The 17471-nt window shown below is 27.5% G+C and overlaps 1 pseudogene; it reads left to right on the top strand.

Annotated features, from left to right (window-relative positions):
- The first annotated feature begins 15283 nt into the window (after positions 1-15283).
- On the top strand, positions 15284-16356 carry LOC100792031 (glucan endo-1,3-beta-glucosidase-like; annotated as a pseudogene).
- Positions 16357-17471: the final 1115 nt, after the last annotated feature.

The raw sequence follows: 17471 nt of genomic DNA, 5'->3' as shown, positions 1-17471 counted from the left end.
TATAAAAAAATAAAAATAAATTGTTTACATATGAAGCATATCTTTCAACGGTTAAATACTAAATTTTTTGGGGTATAAATATTGTCTCTCCCAATTAAGTCTTCTTCGAATGCATGGACAAAAATCAAAACCCTCAAAATAAACCAATAAATCAGTTGAATAAATGTGAAAAGTCTATTAAAAAACAACCAAGTAAAACGAAGAATTTTAGATCTTTCAATCAATTTGAATATTAGTGTTGCTATAGAGTGAAGACTAAACGAGATGACGCAGTGGAGAAATAAACTGTCGTAAAGGAACTTTTTAACATCATAATACATTTATTTTGAAGATATTAAAATCATGATTGTATCATAAAATTAAAACCAATTAAGTATAAATAATATGTTTAAACCCAAATCATGTTTTTTAAATTGTGTTGTGGCATTTAAGTCTAATATTTTGACTTATACAATGAAGTTATAATTTAGTGTACAATAAATATTGTTTTAATTTTTTATTAATGAAGACAAAATATATTTGAATTTTAAATAGATTATAACTGATATTAGTTTAAAAAATTAAATGATTTTCTTATGAATTACTTATTTTTAATTTATTAATTGGTTTATTTAATCTTTATAACTTAGTTGTGATATTTAAAATATAAACTTTATTGAATTAATATTTTGACCGAATCATATTTAATTGGAATTTGATTTGATTTAATATAAATCAAAATACTATTAAAATTTAAATTTATTAATTTAATATATTTGAATGACTTAGTCATAATTTCATTTACAATTAATGTCATTTTAAAAATGTCCGTATTATTCAAGATTTCGATTTAGGTTTGAATTAGAATTAGATTAAAACTGATAAAATGTTTAATTAAAAATCTGGATGATTTTTTTTTACAAACTACGTATTAGTTTTTTAATTTATTTAATATATATAATATTTATAATTTAATTGTGATATTTTGGAAGTAAGCTATTTTAATAATGATTTGATTTAATTCAAAATATTATTAAATATTATGTTTATAAAATGTTAAAAGTTAAATAAAAAGAGTAACTTAAAAATAAATTAACCTCATATTGAGTTAAATTTGGAATAGATTTAAGACATGAATGAATGACACAATAGGAGTAATTGTTTGCAATTTCAAGTTAACTACGACCTAGATCAGGAATAAAAATCAAAACAACCTTTCCTTGTTGACTTTCACTGTTTGATGTTTTTCCTTTAATATTAGTGTTTCTTTCTTAGTTTTTCAATCTATTATGAAATTTTAACACAAAATTCGAGTTGGTGCAACCAGAGACAAGTTAAGTTTTTTTTTTTTTTTAAGAAATTATACTAAATACGGCGTACACGATAACATCTTTAGAGACTACATATAAGATGACGCTTCCTATTCATCTCTGGAATATGGTAATGACTTATCAAAACTTTAAAAACAACAAAAGACTCCACATAAGATGATGTCTCCTAATAATACATACAAGATCACGACTCTTGTACAATCAACTCCTGCACCATAAATAATTTTCATACTACTCTATTTTTGTATAGTTATTTTTTAATTACTATTTTTGTAAATTGATCAGAAACATGAGACTAAATTTAACTCATTTTAAGAAATAAAAGATTTAACTGAACCTTTTAATAATAAAAGAATCAAATTAAATTTAATAAATAAATTAAAATATCAAATTGAATTTTTAAAAATAAAAATAAAAACAAAATTGAACCTAAAATTAAATTAAAAAACTAAAATAATAATTAAAGCTTTTCATACAACATCAAAAGTTCTGGTTTCTGTCGTCTATGAAAAGTAAAATTGCAATAAACCTATTTGATTGAACGAGTGATCATTAATTTTAAGAAGACGGAACCATATTCCCAATTAATTAATTTATACAACTTTTTTCTTTCGAAATCCGACCCAAACCATGTGCAGGGTAATTGATGTCTAAAACAAGTACAGTTAGATACACATATAGGGAGTTCGTAAGTTTATGTAGCGGGTCAACAGTGTCGCGTCGCATCCTGCTACTTTTGTATGAATAACAAAAGTGGCAATCGCCTTGCTTAACTTGCTAAAATAATTGAGAATCTCAATCTATTATATAGAATCAGGTATATAGCATTGAAATGTATACATGCAACCTCACATGCTTGTATATTTAGTTTACAACATTTCCTCCATAATATGATGGATGTGCCACTGGCATTGCTAAATGATTTTCATTAAGATAATGAGAGAGGGTGAACAAAACCTATGAATGGTGTTCAAGAAAGATCTGTCTCTTAGTTGTCACAGTTATGTATGTCCGTACGTAATTTTACCCACCAATTCTCATCATAACACCTCAGTCATCAATACACAATTAAATAAGTAATTAAAAAATTATATATATATATATATATATATATATATATATATATATATATTTAAGCTTCTTCCCTGTGCAACTTTTACGTTAATTAGTCCATGTGGGTTTATTTATTATTTACTTTTAGATTTTTTTTTCAACTTTAATATATACCTCTTCAATCCAAGAAAGTTTGGCGCTTATTGAAAACTCTAGTGCATGATCCAATCCTACTTTTCCTTTTGCCTTAGGGAACAGGTTTTGTGATGTGCTACGATTTTTTTAAAGTGCAATTTATTGAGATGCCAATGTTTGTCTTTTAACATGAAAATGTGCTTGGCATAAACCTCCATGCAATGGGGCCGGGGCAGAATTACTTTTATGTAAATAAAAAGAAAATTGTAGAATAAATTCACTTTATAATGACTGTAATTTAAAACGAATTAAGGCACTATAGTATCTTGGATCCCAATCGCTTCTACTTATCCCCACCTTTTTGTTTAGTGATTATTATGATAGGTTACGTCAGTTACCTATAAAATTAAAGCAGCAATAAACTTAACGTCTTCATTACCAATCTGCGAACTTTCAAGGTTATAATAGCATTTTACTGCAAAAGTCTATATGCAAGCTAACTATGGGTTGGAAGAGAGCTTAAAATTTGAGAAACGTGTGATCTAGTTTACACATCTTGAGAAACCAAAAAGAAGTTTACACATCTAGATGGTTGATATCAAAGTTGAATTTTTCATTTCTCAATTCTTAATCAGAGAAACAATGGTCTAAAAAAATCAAATTAAAAAATTGACTAAAAGAGGAAATAAGTGTTGTCTTACATTAGTTTTAAGCATTATTCTTGAAAAGGACATTTTAGTAGATAAAGGATTTGAAAATTGAAGTCGGGATTTTCAAACACCTAACATGCATTATTGTTCTAATTGCCTCCCTTTCCGGATCAATCAATCAATTTCCTTATGTCCATAATGTATATTCATTAAAATTTAAAACACAATAATAAAGGAGCTGAATGTCAAACTACCTGGTATTCGATCATACACTTTGAATCAATATAAAAGAAATGAACTAGGGAAGTAGACTTCTCAAATACGTTATGCCTCATGGTTGTGCATCATTTTTAGTCAAATTGTTAAGTTGGTCAAATTTGCAACGTTTTAGGCGAGAATAAGTCACGAAGTTGTTTACCCTCCATTGTTGCAATCAGCAATCCAATATTCGGGGTTGTTTCCTTAATGTACAATTGTCAACCACACCCATATATATATATATATATATATATATATGGATTTGAAACAACATAAGAAACATGTGTAATTAGTATTTATTCTACATGATGTAATGTCCATATCCATAAAATATATGTGATATCCATAAAATATATGTGATATCGTACACGACAATCCGAGACACTTGTCAACCCTTCATGTTAATTATCTGTAAAGCTACATAACTGACATGTTATCTCTAACCTCTTATTACTTGAATATATTTGAATCTCCTTATCTTTTGACATATATTCAATTATCTACAAAGTCACTCATTATCTATAAGGTACATTTATCAATTAGCATTTATCTCTAATATACATTTTACCCCTACAAACAAGAACCCGCGACTCCATTCCACTCCTATAAATATCAGGTTCTATCAAATGTTCAACCCATAATGCATTCGCTCACACCTTGGGCTCACACACTTGCTCTCGTACGCATACGCTTAATTTATCTCTTAACTCAAAATTACTAGCGTCAAAGTCCTTTGATTTACAAGTTTTTTTTTTTTTTTTCTCTTAACAAAGGTATCTCTCAAAGCCGACATGTGAAGTCTGAAAGTTCACTTTAGCCACATCCAATACACCTTGACTTATGTCAATTTCAAATTTTAGTAAATAGACATGACATGATATAAATATTTTTAACTTTAAATAGATTCTATAAATCTATCTATTATGGACTATATTACATAAAAAAAAAAAAGAAAAATTTGTCATACTATATTAGATAAAAAAAAAAATTGTCACCTGGAGAGATACCATGTGACATCACATATTTATTCTCACTAAATTATAATTATACAATTATTATAATTGTTAGAAGATTCTAATTAATAATAAATTTATATATTATAATTAAAATTAATTATTCATACAAATTTAAGTAACACTAATATATTTTCTGTGATAATTTTTTATTATCATGATTTTTTAAATTATCATAAATATTTATTATAATGATAACAATATAAACAAATTACATGTTATCTTAAATACTACTAATAATAACATATATTTTTATTCATAAAAATATAATATTTAGATACAAAAAAAAGTTTTAATAATATAAAAAATTATAAATATAAAATTAATAGCAGTGCAAGGATATTTAACTAGTAAAATTTAATTTAAATAAAATCATATATAGATATTTATATTATTACGAAATATTTTATTTATTAAATATGAATAAATTAAAGAGATAAAAAATTTCTAACATTGAAGCAAAATTATAAAAAAGATAAATTAAAAGATTCAAACATCATAAATAAAATTTGTCAAAATTAAAATTTAAATATAAATTAAGACTGTAATAATATTAAAATTGAATTTATCTAAAAAAGAAAAGTATATTCAAAACAGTATATTGTATTAACATTTGAAATTAAAATTAATTTAAGTAATAATATTCGAAAATAATAAAACTTATAAATAAAAACCTACAAGTTCAATAATGTGAAGGAAGCTCTATCACATAACAAGGAAGAGAAAATATCTTATATGTATATAAAACTTTGACACATTTTAATTTTATGAAGATAAAAAATTATTATAAAAAATTTATAGAAATAAAATTTAAGTATTTTTAATTTTATAAGGTAAAAATATATTTTATCTAATAGTAACTAGTTTTAGTTATTAGGCATAATCGATTCAGTTTCTAGTATGCTCTCGTTAGGTCTACTAGATGTAATAAAAGTTTAAATATGTAAAAGTTTTTTTTTTTTTGTTTTTTGTTTTTCTGGTATAGAATGCACCGGCCTTCTTAGAATTTGAGTACGGTTAACCTAGATTTTCACGTAAGATATTTCGTAGAGAAACTATCCATTGCCTTGTCACTTTCACGGAATCAAACAAAGAATACCTCTCCCATGCAAGGTCTTGCATCAAACCTTCAACTGATATGGAGCCTACATATCATATTCTTCACATAAAATTACTATTATTTTTGTATGATATATTGCAAAAAAAAATAAAAAGTTTGATAACGAATAATAATATTGACAGGTAGGTTGAATAAAAAGGAACAGTCGCCCCACCTTGTTCGTAGCCATCTAACATTTTCCATTTTTAATTTCCCTCACAAACACGCATAATATGAAAAAAGGTGTACTAGTATAAGATAAAAGAGAAAAATAAAAGTAGTGGCCAACAAAAAAGGAAACATAAATATGACAGATTGATTCCTACATCCACCTCTCCCAATACCTTTCTCTTTCTCTCTTTTTCATGTCCTCCTTTATTATTGTTAGCTTCCATGATCAAAATATATCATAGATTCCTTCAAAACGAGTATATATTAGCCTCTAATTACCTTGGAAGAAAACAAAGGTATCTTAATCAATGAAAGAAGCTCACTCAATCCCTTCTTTTCTGTTCATTTTATTTATAAAAAAAAGCATAAAAAAAGTTTATGTACTTATACAAAGAGATAAGAGATTATAAGATTGAGTTAATGATAAAAGAAAAAAAAAAGGAAGAACGAGAGAGATTTTAGATCTAAATTCTTCTGCTGATAAAAAAAATTAATTAAAAACTAATTTTTGTTGATAAATAAAACTTATACAACTAGGTATGGAAGATTACTTGGGCATAATTAATGACAATTATGAAAAAACTTTTATTTTATTTTATTTTGCAATCTCATGGATGTACATGCATTTATTCAGCTTCGCCCAAGGTAAGCCAATCTTGGTGTGCTGGACAAATGGATACAAAGAACAAATATTAAAATTAATGTATTAAAAAAAAACAATTTACTAAAATTTATGTGGAAGTTTCAAATTGTGGGATTGAAACGTGTGTCCATGGATGAGATGCGTTTTTAGTCGCTGAAGTAAACATTGTCCTTTATAATGAAAGGTCCAAAACCTAACTGTAGAGGCAAAGTTTGGTTGCATTTGTTTATTACATGAGGGCTTGAAAACTCACATACATGGATACGACACAAAATGCCAAGTATCTCCAAATTAATATAAATGTACTTTACTTTCGATGTCTATGTCATCTTTATCGAGGAAAGATCACATACAACTTTTCCTATTTGGCAATAAAATGATAAAATGTATAAAGGTACTCCATATATATAGCTTCTAATAACAATTATTTCTAGAAATAATGCAGTTTTAATTTTTCTTTGAAGAGCATCAACTACCACGAACTAACCATCTGTGTGTCGCTTTATCTTTAAACAATTACACACAAATATAAATGAAATATATTAAATGAAAACTTTTCTCATTATAAAAAATAAGAAATATAAATACACGTCATTAAGTAATATTAGAATTCGTTGAAATTAAATGAAAAATATAAGATTGTTTTGCTGAAAAAAATACACGACTTTTTAAGTAATTATTTAATCATTAATTAATTTTTAATTTTAATAATAAATGTACAACATTTCTTATAATATATATAAAAAACCAATTTACTTAATATGTCCCATAAAGTTAATGTTGGATTTATATGGCAACCAAATTGGAACATCCTATACTGATTCAAAAAGTTGTCAAAATGATTAATATATATATATATATATTGATGATGAGAGGGGATGGAAACTGGGCACAGAATTTTCATGTGTTTGGTTATACTCAATTACTAATAAAGATTTTTGGTACTTAGTTATTTCTCTCCTCCCTCGTTCGTGAGTTTTCACTAATAAAAAAATAAAGAAAATGATATCGTTGTCCAATAGGTTAAGGGGTAATGTTTAATTTAATAAATGCTTTTGTAATTTTCACCGATAATGTGATCTTTTTAGCCAGCACGGGGTGAGGATCACTTTATTTGGTGCAATTTTGGAGTGGATTTGCAGTGGGTAGCTAAATGATAGTTAAATGGATCCTAATGAAAAAGTGTCCTCGCTTTTATAGCTAAAGAAGGAGAGCAGAGGGTCCCGAAACCCTCAAAACTTTTGAATAATTAATTAATTTGGGTGATTATTGACCAAGTCGAAAAGGAATCTGATCTTATTATTTTAATGGCAATGCTAATCAAGATTAACTGATTTGACCCCATTGTGTCTTATTCATTGGCGCTGCCTCACACAGCATTGATATATATATAACTTTATATAAATAAAGGTAATGCTATATTAGTGCAAATCGATGTTTTAGGTACCTAAATCTTCATTGCTTTCACATGATCGAACCTGACCATGTTAACTTTTATGATACCATCGCAAGCAATTAAAGCTGTTCACGATTGGATGTTCATTTTAAAAACAAAAATCAGGAAAGTCCGGTGTATGTTCTTTTGCATCTAGTAGAATAATAAAACAAAGCCACGAATAGGTTAATAATTGCATTAGAGAAAAGAGAAACACCAACATGTGTATTTTAAATTTTTTGATGTTATCGATAATTCGCTAGGTCTTTTGTTTTTGCTGTCTTGCTTCAGAAAGAAGATCGGGTCTCATTAAGTAATTAGTCATAGCCTCCTTAATTAATTTACGCCTAGTCTTTTTCAAGAACTGGAAATAAGAAAAAAAAAAGAGAGGCCACATTAACAATTTATCATGGGTAGGATAACATACTTTGTTAATTATTAATTACCTAAATGGCACACCAAAAAAAATAATTACCTAAATGAATTAAATAATCTTTGAAAGATTATTAATTATTTAATAAAATAATTTTAAAACTTATGGGAAATAAAACAAGTAATCATTTATTTAATTGAATAATTATGTTTTAGTCAGATTTTCTTTCCTTAATGGCAAAAATCCCTCGTACACATAATAATCTATGATTGTATATATCTATAACTATAGTATATATATTTCAAGGTTTTTTTTTTACACAAATATTTCAAAGTTATTGAATGATAACCTGTGTCAAATGTGAAGTTTTTAATAATTTTTCCCTATATATTAATAAGACCATGCTAAATTTAGAAAGTTTTTACTATTGATTATATAGTGTATTTTCTTTTATATTTTTTTTCTTATATGCAATTTTCTTTTTATACTGTTATTCTTATACACATATTCCTTTTTAACATATTTATTAACATTATGGTTTTCACTTAAAAAACATTATTGTTTCAGAAAATTAGATGAAATAGTTAGAAAGGGTATTTTTAAATAAAGTTATATTTTAAGTATAACTGATTTAAATAAATTTCCATTAAACATAAATCTATTTTTGTTATTAACTATATTAATAATGATATATATATATATATATATATATATATATATATATATATATATATATATATATATATTATATGATTCTAATATTTATATAAAATCCAAATGGTAAACTCTTGAAATTGTATGAATATTTATGTCATACATAATTAACATGGAATACTAAAGAAGCGTATAACCATTTTCACTATATACTGTAAAATATATAATATTTTAATAGTTGAAATAAATGAAAAATATTTATTTTATATAATTTTTTAAAAAATATTATTGAACTTGCGTATCACAACAACTATACGTATTATATCATATATGTTATCATTTTACATCTCAAAATTATAAAATGTATTTAAATTTAATATAATTTTTCATTTGTCTAACACCCCCATGTACGTCCGATTTATTTTAACCTAATTAATTTAATTTATTTATTTTCTTGAAGGATTTGTCTAGGTCGACAATGATGGAAACCATGATTAAAATCAATATCAACATTTGATTTCCTGGAGGTTTCTCAGAAATACGACCTTAATTATTTATCAAGCAATCTAATTCCAACTTAGTCGCACTACAAGAACAAGAATGACTAGACATTTGAAAGCCAATTTGTCGATTATATCATCATCTTTGGATCCATCTTTTCAAGGCCAACCAATCAACATTTTTCCTTGACGCATATACATATGCATTATAGCTACAATTTCAAAATAGCCGCAATAAATAAGTTAATAAATTAAAACATCTTGTGAATATTTATGGATATAATTGCATTATAAATACATATAAGGAATAGTATCTGTCTATCATATAATTGTCATCTATAAATGTGAAATGAATTTATGTGCTACGCAAAGGGTTGGGATTGCAAAGACAAATTGATATCCGTAGCAGTTTCCATCGGAAAAAGTAAGAGAAAAATTCAAATAAAACCACAATTAAGTTGGCCAAGACAATATGGCAAATGAGAACAATAAATGAGAACCAAACTGATGGAGATTTGGTGCGTCACTTTCTTGGAATTTCTCTTTTGGAGGCAGCCGGATGAGCACGATGGCGAGGAATTTGTGCGTATTATAATTAAAATAGTTTTGAAAGAAAATAATAATTCTTAGTGTTGTCAAGAGTCACGTACATTAGTGAAACTATTATATTCGACCCCACAAAGGAAGAGGGTGTGAACCAATCTCAACATCAATCTGCTGTTGTTCTAGTGACGTATAGATGGGATGATTGTTTTCTTTGTCTCCATTCTGAGTTTGAATCAATTTTCTAAATTCATGGTAGAGTATTTGGTTGATTTTTAGTGACGAAATTGATATGATTAAATATACGTTTTGTTTAGTTTAACGCAAGTGGAATAATGCACCACACCCTGATTTTTCCAAGAGTTGGCGGAATAGAACTAGTATTATAGGTCTTTTTCATGCACTAATCTCATGGGCTAAGGTAATACTTTTTTAAATAATGCATCATTTATTTGTTTAATTAATTTGCATCATTGTTTCAACTTTTTTCTTTATGGTATATCTAATCTAATATATCACTGCTACTGTATGGGTAACGTGTCGAGGGAAAACATGCATATGGCATATATTGGCATGCATGCGTCAGAAAGTTAACTTTAGTAAGTTTCATAAAATAATGAAAGTAGGACTTGGACGTACTTAAATCATCACATGTGAGACATTTTCTTTTTTACATATGGTAAAGTGCAAAGGGTCTTTAATATTTATAGGTGAACTTTCACTTGTCTAAGTTATATATACTACTGTGCAGAATGCGACTATTTTAGATTACGATTGTCATTGGACAATGCACATAATAACCATATATTCGTTCTTAATTGATTACATTATCTAATGTTGTAAGTGACAGTAATAAAACTGATTTAAAGATTATAAAAAGGATTCATAATCCAGAAGCTTCATCATTTCACCAATGCTTTTATAATAATTTATTTATATTATTCTGAGATATTTATCATTTGAAAGTATTGTATAAGAAATAAAAAAAATTAGTAATTATCTTAGAATTTAGAGGATAAAAGTGAATACTTATAAGACTAAATTATCCCCTTTCTTAAAATAATGTATTATTAATAATTCAATTCTAAAAAAAGAAAATAACTTATCTAGTTTTACTACAGGCATTAGTAATTTAAAATAAAAACTGTAAAATTGTAATTATTAAGTACGCATTGAAGTAATTTAAATTTTATTACTTATTAAGGCAATAAGCATACAACCAAAGACAATAAGTAATAACGCTGAGTGAGCATTTTTTTTAGAAGAACGGTGAGTGAGCATGAAATATAAATATTTGTAACATAAGTGGGAAATTCTTTGATGATATCATCAGTGCCACACGATGGCTTTATGTAGAATAATCATTCTTTCTAAAAAATTTATATAGTTTTTTCAATTAAAATTTAGTATTTTATTTCAACAATTAATTATATTTTAAGTAAGAAATCATTACCACACGTATATATCTAGAAAACTAATTCGAAGTTATTTTCCTCTTGTTATATAATATGTAAATATGTAATGTAACTTTTCATTAGCTTTAAGAAAAAAAAATGTAGCTTCTCGTTGAGTAAAACGGCACCGCAAAATATATCTTGGAAATTTTTTATGGTGTCTTGTTTTCCACCAGAAAAAAAAAAGTTGAAAAATTAGTTTGATTGTTTGTTGGATCTTTATAATCAATGTTTAAATAACCTAATTACTAACATACAATAACTGATCATGACAAATGAAATTAAAATCAAACTAAAGAATTTGAACACCGGAAAAAATAAGTTTGAATATTTGATAATTTTATTATCATCATCAATCTGTGTCAGTCAACTTTGCTCCTCCAAGCACCTTTTCTCAAGCAATTGATTAGTTATACGGCTTGTTTGCGCAACACTAATTTCCATCTTAAACCAAAGACAAATGTCATAACAAACAGCGTTGCTAATTAATGGACCAGTCATTTCGGGAAAACAATGACCAGATAAACAGTTCCAATAAAGGCAAGACATATTGGCATGTAATTGTGTCATGTTCATCAACTGTGCCTGTTATTATAAGCTGATTTAGACCATTTAGCAATGAGATCATTTATTCATATAATAAATTTATGTTTTTTTATCACTTTTTTCAACAATATTATTAATGAAAAATATACACCTACCTATTTTATCGGTAACCGATTTTCGTCGAAAAATCTAATTAATTATGTTCAATGATATTTTTACTCTCAATCACAATCTTAAACCTCGTTTAAAAGACTAAACTTATTAATTTTAAGTTTATGATTTCATTTTTTGTTTTTGTTTTTATATAGGTTATAATTTTTTTTCCTGAAAGTACAATTTGTCCTCAATGTTCCTGATCCTTCTTGCAAATCGTGATTATTATATAATAAATAATAATTTGGTTCTCATCTATAACACGTTCTGTCTAACTTTAGATTCAAGGAATCAAGATAACATTGGGATTAAAACCTTCGTTAGGTGAAACATCGACGGGTTAGACAATGACAAATAATTAATCATCTCTCAGTCTAATCCATTGTGCCTTATAAAATGCCGCCTTAATTGATGCCCCTTTTTTTCTATGTAATTATTTGTTAATTAATTTGATAGTTATATTATAACTGTGCGTGGTCATCGAATAATTAATTGATAGTTCTATTATTTGTTGTTATCGTCTGTCAATGACGATCCTTATTTTTTCATATTTTCCTTCTTAGCCTGACTTGCGATGCAACCTACGTGAACAAAACATATAGACTTCCTTAAAATTGTTTTGAGTGGTAAACAAAGTTTAAATGCAAAGAAAAAAAATGGCCAACAAAGTAAATTGCTTTGAAAGTAAATTGAATTGAAATGTAATCATAGATAAAATGACAGGAATGTAAAGTGTTTTCGAAATGTAAATTGAGATTAGATGTAAAACAATATTAAAGTTGCAGAAAAATTAACAACAACAAATAAATAAGTTTAGAGTTTAGAGAAGAAAAAAAAATTAAAAAAATATAAAATTTGGTGAAGAAATGTAGTAAGAAAAGATTGCATGAAACGTAAATAAATGAAAGAAGGAAATTACATGGATAGTAAATTTCTTTAAGAAATGAGTTCAAACATACATGTTATTCTCATGATCAGTAGTCATTTTCTTGTTTTGTGTGTTGGTGTAGAAGTTTGTGATCTTTGCAACCAAGAAAAAATATCTATCAATGTGCCTAATTATAACCTATTTTGACCCAACGTCAAATTACAATATCTACACTACAAGAAAAAAGCATAATGGCAATCGAAATTAGTGACCAAAGTAACTCTAATGCAAACTGAAACTGAAAGTTTTTTAATGACCGATAACAAGATTCGCCATTTATTTAAAATAGCAACAGCATATTTCAGTAACAAAATCATGGTCGATAAATCGGTTGCTACATGGTATCTTTTCAAAGAATTTTCATAAATTTACTAGCAACTGTACGTAACTGCAACCAAATACATCTTTATTTCAGCAACTGCCATTTTTCAATCGCAACAATTTGAAGTAGCAACAGAATACTTAGGTCGCTAATTTATAATAGGTTTATGTATTTTGGTCATCATTTTGCAACCGAAGTGTTTCAGCCACTAATGGCATTATAAATTTTAATGTTGTGATAATCGTTATTAAATTGTGTTTTAATATTAGTAATATATTATAATAGATCAATATTAATATTAATAATATAAAATTGAAAATATTAACATTAAAATTTAGATAATTTATTTCTAGATAATTTTTTAATTATAAATAATGATTATCAAGTAATTATCATAAGTATTTAAAATGTTGATTAATTAGATTAATTATTATCAATAAAGATAATTCTATAATATTAAATTAACTAAAACCTATCTATAAAGATAAATATTTCAAAATTATTATTGTCAAGTAATTATGATAAGTATTACCAATCTGATTTGAAATTCTGAAAAATTAGTTACATATTTTTTTTAGTATATATTCTGATTTGAAAAAATTTAACTAATTATGTATATATACATTTTAACTAAGGTAATTAAGATGATTTTAATGAAACTAAACATTCAAACAATAGCTCAATATAAGAAATTAATAACATTATATATAAATTCATATTTGGTGTCTTAATTTTTAAAATAAGTTACAATATTGATGAAAAAAAGTAAGAACAATTTTTAACTATATAAATAAGTTCATAATATGACTAATTAATAATAATAATAATAATAATAAAAAGATGATGATGATGATGATAATAATAATATATCATTTTTCTATTTTAATTCTAAAATTTAATTTAGTTAGCCCATTTCCAAATAATAAACATGTAAAATATTCAATATGACAATAAATGGATAATAAAGAGAATCTTATTATCAATAAAAATCAGTCATCCATTATGGCAAAGAAAAATTGAAACATTTATATTAAAAAAAATTGGAAATTTAAAATCAATTATGACAAAAAAAATTATTCAAAATTAATTAAAATTAAAATTAAAATTAAATAATTGAAAGAAATTAAAAGAAATAGAAATCAATGGTCATTCTCATTACCATCAATTTGAAATGATTTAAATTTAAATTAACAGATAAATAAAATCAATAGTATAAGGGAAAATAAATAATTAAAAGAAATTAAAACCAGTTGAAACCAATTTTTGTTATCATTGTGATAGATTTAGATCAATTTAAATTAAAATATCAATAATAATTAATGGATAAAAGGTTAAGGGATCATAAAATAAATGAGAGAAGGTTGCAGTATTTAAAATAAATCAATAATCAAAATTATTAATTAAAATATTAAAGTAAATAGTTAAAAAATTACAGTAGTAAATTTTGAGAAAATTTAGTAAGTAAGAGAAATCAACCAAAAAAAATAATTAAAATTAGAAATAAATAATTAAAAGAAATTTAAAAGTAGGAGAAATCAATTATCATTCATAATTTTTATCAATTTAAATTTAAACTATTGGATCAATAAAAATTAAAAAGGATCAAAGAATTTAAAAAATAAATGAGATAAGAATGCATTAAGGAAAAGAAATCAATCATTAATAAATCAAAATTAAAATGTATTAAAGGATTAAAAAATAATTAAAACATTAAAAGAAATTGTGACAAGAAACTGAAATGAGATGAAATATGTAAAAGAAAGGCTTTTGTTATATCCAATCTCCTTTTTTTCTAAATACACTCCTCTTACTATCATAAATTCTCTATATATGCAAAATACCCTTTTATTATTATTCTGGAAAATGCTTTTCGAAATACACATGTTTTAGCAAGTACTTTTCAAAATATTGTTTAAATTTTTGTATTCTAGAAGGTACTTTCTAAAAGTAAAAAAAAATCCAAAAAATACCTTCCAGAATTTAATAAAAAAATGTTTTGCATTTTTTCAAAATCTAAAAAGATAATTATCTAGAAGTTGGAATAATGTTTAGTTTCAAGTTTGAACCTTAATTTGGGTCCCACCAAATGTGTATACTTGATCTAATGAAGTAATGCACACACGACACTAACTCTCTCCCAAGAACCATGGCCGAAACCCAACCATGCCCCTTCCTTCTCCTCACACTCTTCTCATTCACCCTCTTCCACGCTTTCTCTACCACCAAAATCGATGTCAACTATGGCACCGTCACTGATAACTTCGCCCGTCGTCAACCATCACAACTTTTCTCAAATCCCAAACCACCATGGACTAAGTGAAACTCTGCGACGCAAACCCATTCTCTGCACCTTCGTTGGCACTGATATCTCTGTCACCACCACAGTCCCCAACATCGACATCCACTCCCTCTCCACGCTCCCGGCCACAAAGGCTTGGCTCTCCGCCAACCTCCTCCCCTTCCTCCTGGAAATCGTCGTGCGTCACCTCGCTGTCAGAAACGAGGTCCTTGCCACCTCCGACAAAACCCTAATCTCGCACATTCTCCCCACTATGAAATCGCTCCACCATGCCCTAACAATCTCAAACCTCACCACAATCCAAGTCTCAACCCCTCACTCCCTCAGAATCTTATCCACTTCAAATCCTCCCAGCACTGTCGTGTTTTGTCATAGCAACGACAAAGCGATCTTTGCACCAATTTTGAACTTCCACCACAAGACCAAATCCCCCTTCATAGTCAACCCATACCCGTTCTTTGGATTCTCCCCAACCCGACCCGAATCCCTCACCTATGCACTCTTGAAGCCAAACGGTGGTGTTTTGGACCCTCTCACGTGTTTTAACTACACCAACATGTTCGACGCACAGAGGGACGCGGTTTTCTCAGCCATGAAAAGACTCTGCTATGTTGACGTGGAGCTTGTCGTGGTAGAAACGGGTGAGCCCTTTACTAACGACCTGAACTAACCGAGTGTGGGTTTTGACAATGCAACATCATATAATGGGAATCTTATAAAGCACAATAACTCTCCCACTATTTCTGAATGAAATTATGGGTTGTTTAAACCTAATCTTACTCTGGTTTACAACGTTGGCGTTTACACAGCAAAATAGGTTCTTACTTACATATTTACTTTGCTTTTTCTTTATTTTTAAAATTTTTAATTGTTAGAAAACTGAAATTGGATGCTTGCGTTGCGTGCATGCAGATGCTTGCTTTCTCAATAGTTAGCTTTTCATTCAATGTGAAGTGTAGCTTCTGTTTTTAGACTCTAGAAAGTTGATTGTGTTGGAGTGTAATCCAAATCTAAAAGTTAGTTAATATGGTTACAAATATACGTAGGTAACCATCAAGTTGTATGTTATTGTATACAAACTCATTTCTTGTATTGACTTTAAGACAGTTAATGAGAAAGCCTTTTTTTCTCTCATCTTGCATTCTCTTCATTCTTCCTCTTATTCCTTTTAATATGCAAATGTGTATCTAGCTTGCTCTAACAGATTGGTATTAGAGCTTATGCATAGACAAGGACCCATGAAAAGGAAGCACCATTGTTGTTGTTGTTGAGAGCACTGTTGTAGGCGTGCTATTATGGTTGCTATGAATGCCATACCTAGATATCTCCCTGTGTTTGATGGGAAAGGTTATGAAGATTGGTGCATGAAGGTGGATGTTATTCTTGGATTCCAAGAATGCTTCAGCAGAACAGAAGGAGACGCATCGAGAGAACAAGCAACTAGACTGCAAGGCTCGAGTTCTTTTGCATCAATGTGTTTCTGCAAGCATGTTTTAGAAAATTTCCCAGGCTGCAACCTCGAAGCAAGCATGGGATATTTTGCAACAAGTATATGACAATACTGGGAGAACAAAGAAGGTCAAGCTACAATCTCTCAGAAGACAATATGAGTTGTTATCAATGACAGAGCAGGAAACCATCGTAGACTATTTTAATCGAATTCAGGTGGTGACAAACTCCATGCGAGCCTGTGATGAAGCAATGACCGATTCAAAGATTATGGAGAAGGTACTCAGAACATTAATGCCCAACTTTGATCACATTGTAGTAGCCATTGGAGAATCAAAAGATCTTGAGAATATGACTGTGGAAGAATTGCAAAACTCCCTGGAGGCACACGAGCAAAGGGTGCTCGAAAGAAAAAGTAATGATAAAGTTGCAGAGTAGACACTTCAAGCTAGAACCAGCCACAAGTCTAGAGGTTGTGGTGGC

This window comes from Glycine max, chromosome 7, assembly GCF_000004515.6.
Source record: "Glycine max cultivar Williams 82 chromosome 7, Glycine_max_v4.0, whole genome shotgun sequence".
NCBI lineage: Eukaryota > Viridiplantae > Streptophyta > Magnoliopsida > Fabales > Fabaceae > Glycine > Glycine max.
Note: the sequence above shows the minus strand (reverse complement) of the source record. Positions and strands in the feature narration are given on the sequence as shown.